The sequence below is a fragment of the Nicotiana attenuata genome, unplaced genomic scaffold (genome assembly GCF_001879085.1).
Source record: "Nicotiana attenuata strain UT unplaced genomic scaffold, NIATTr2, whole genome shotgun sequence".
Classification (NCBI taxonomy): Eukaryota; Viridiplantae; Streptophyta; class Magnoliopsida; order Solanales; family Solanaceae; genus Nicotiana; species Nicotiana attenuata.
The window spans coordinates 85,049-88,589 of record NW_017672192.1 but is presented as its reverse complement, the minus strand read 5'-3'; positions in this window follow the sequence as shown (position 1 = coordinate 88,589).

Below are 3,541 nucleotides of genomic sequence, written 5' to 3'. Positions count from 1 at the left end.
GCCCGAATTTTTCAAAGGCCCACACAACAGCTAACAACTCCTTCTCAGTGGTGGTGTAATTCCAGTTGTGCAATCATCAAGAGTCTTACTCGCATAGTAGATGGAAAATAAAACAACTTGTCCCTTTCCTCTAGAACTAGCACTGCCAAATAGCGTGGTCACTTGCATCAACACATAAGTTCAAATGGTAAGGACCCAATCGGGTGCCACAATAATGGGAGTCGACACCAACTTCTTTTTGAGTTCTTCAAATGCCTTGAGGCAGGGCGTTCATTAGTTTGAAAGTTACATCTTTTTCAAGCAACCTGTCACAAAGGAAGTAGCAATTTTAAGAAAAATCTTTAAATAAAGCGTCCGATATAAACCCGCGTGTCCAAGAAACTCCGGACACTCCTTCACTGAAATAGGTTGGAGGTAATTTTTTCAAGAACCGCCTCCATCTTCGCTTATCAACTTCAATGCCCCGCCCTAGATACTTTGTGACCCCAACAAACGATGCCCTTCTTGTATACCTAAAAATGGCACTTTTCCGCAATTTAAGTACCAGATTTGTTTCTTCACAACGGCGCCCAACACCTTGGCTTAAATTCCTCAGCTAATCATCAATAGAAGACCCAAAAACCTTGAAAAAAATCATCCATTAAAACACTTCCACAAGTTTTTTTCCCACCATGTCGGTGAAAATAGCCATCATGCATCTCTGGAATGTGGCTGGTGCATTACAAAGACCAACGACAATTCCCTTGAAGGCAAAAGTACCATAAGGGAGGCAGAAAAGGTGGTCTTCTCACTGATCCTCTGGGCATATGACAATCTCATTGTGTCCCGCGAGTAACCATCCAAGGAAGGCAATAATATTCATGCCGCGGCTAATCTGTCATTGGGTCCAATGAAATGGAAGTGGGAAAGTGGTAATTGCAGGTTGCCTTTGTTGAGCCGTCTATAACAATGAGACTCTCCACCCCATCACAGTGCGAGTAGGAATTAGCTCATTCTTCTCATTCTCATCACAGTCATTCTCCCTTTTTGGGTACACTTGACTGGGCCTTACCCAGTTGCTGTCAGAAATAGAAAATGATTACATGCATTTTGAGCAAACTTGATTACTTCCTTTTTCACCCACCTTTTCCATAATGGGATTTAAACCTCCTCTGCTTGCCTCCACACTAGGTCGGTGTCCATCCTCGCAAGAAGATTTATGATGCAAACCGTTGGACTAATTCCCTTGATATCAGCAATAGTCCACCTAAATAGCCTTTTTATGCTCGCGGAGATACTCTCTGAGCAATTTTTCCTTCTTTGAGTGTTAGTCAAGCTGGACGAGATAATCAATGGGCAATGTCTCAGAGTTCCCCAATAAGCGTAGCGCAGATGCGTTGGAAGGGTGCTTTAAGTCTAGCTTCACAGAAGCTTCTTCAATGGATGGCTTAGAAAAGGGTCAGAAGTGGACAGGCCTGTTCCAACTTCCTCAATTTTCCAAAAACCGAAAAATGGAAAAAAACCCCCCCCATAACTGCAGGACATATCTAGTACTTGTTCAATTATCCATCTTTTCATCTTCACTATCTTCTCATCCCCAATCAATAACTCCGTTCAAACAGATCTTACAGGGCTTCAATATAACGGCACTAATGATGTGGCATCACTTTCACTACAGAGATCATAGATAGTTCTTCATAGTGGGCTGGGCAAACCCTGGTGCTTTATAAACATTGAATATCTCTACTCGATCCCATACTCTCATCGTCATCCTTTCCTTCGCACATCAATAATATCTCGGCCCGTGGCTAGGAATTGGAATGCCCCAAAATAAATGGGAACTTCCTGATCAGGCTCGTAGTCCAAGATAAATGAAATCAGGGCAGGGAATACTGAAAGACTCGTACGTTGAACTAGCACATCTTCATCACTCCCTCAGGATGAAGCAAGGGAGGATCAGCCAGCTTGTAAGATTATCGTTTGTTTTTGGCGTGGCTACCCCAAGCCCAATTGTTTGAACCACATAGCGGCATCAAATTGATGCTCGATCCAAGATCAACATAAGGCTAGCCCAACTGGCAGTTTACCAAATCGAGATTTGGATAGTGAAACTACCTGGATCCTTCAATTTCTGAGGTAACTTGCTTTGAATTCTTAGAGCTACACTCCTCAAGTGAGTGCCACGGTTTCGAAACCCGGTCAGCCCTCCTTTTATTTGACACAATGTCCCTTGATGTATTTTGATATTTGGGTACTTCCTGTAATATGGTCAATGGAATTATCTGACATGCTTATTCAAAATATCAAGAACTTTTTATAAACGCAGGCGGTTATCTCTTGGACTTTCCTACAATCTTTGAGGGGAACGAGGTGGTGGCCTTGCAACCATTGGTAGGGGTGCTGCGTCCAAACTATCTTTCACTCTAGTTTTAGGTTGTTTATATCCTTCATTAAGTCCACTTCTCTTTTTCTGTACTCTTCTATCGTCCCATTCCTCCGACACCTTGGATGCCTTAGGATAGATTCGTTCAATTGGAAGAGGCCCCCACTTTGGGTGTTTTGGCCTGGGGGCAGCTGTTCCCAATTTGGGCGCTTCCATTCTGATCCGTCCTGAAGTTTGTTGACTTGCAAAGCAAAACTTTCTTCAACAAAATCATTTCGTACTCCTTCTACTGTGAGGTGGCTTCTGAGGTTGATTGAGAATTTCCTTGGGGTCTATAATGATTCTGATTCGGCTATTTCCGCCCATGAAGAAGTTGGATGATTCTTCCAATTTGGGTTATAAGTGTTCATATTGTGCATTCCTGATTCATGACCCGACTGCTCTGTTGTCCCCCACAATAGTATATAGTCTGGATTCGTGGGGCACATGTCCATCTCATATGATGTCAAGTTTGCAGCAAAGAGACATCTGTGTACCATGTTGCATCTGTTTGTGTGTTGCATTGTCATTCTATTCACACCCGTTTTGCCATTTGCTATATCAGCTCATCATGGCGAGAAGGTCATCCAAGCTCAATCAACCCGGCTGCTTCCTGTTAAATTACTTGCGTGAATCCCCATCTCCTTTCCAGTTTATGATCAATTAGCAGTGAAGTTTCAGCAAGGTTGGATTTCACTATAGGTTTCGCCATGCTAACTACCACCAAAGCTGAATCAAGAATTCATCTTTGAGGCCATCTAACCGTCCACAAAGTGTGTCAAATACCTCATCATTCTGACAATGGTGCGGGCAAATCTCTGAGTAGCTTACTTGGTATCTCCCAAAGCTTGAACGAAGTGTCTCGCCATCCCCGTTGTTCGGAACCAAGAATCTGACCCTCAATGACTTGGTCTTTGTGGGAAAAACTTTGATTAAGAATTTCTTGCTAGATTCATCCCAAGTGTGGATTCAGTTCGCGGGCTTCTTTCTGCAACCATTCCTTATCTTCCCCCCAGTAGTGAAAAAGGGAAAAATGTCAGCCTACATAGCCTTGAAACGTTCAGTATAATTGTAGGTATCCAGTAATTCCAAGAAATTCTGAATGTGCCCTGCGGATCATCATGAGAGTAGACCCACATT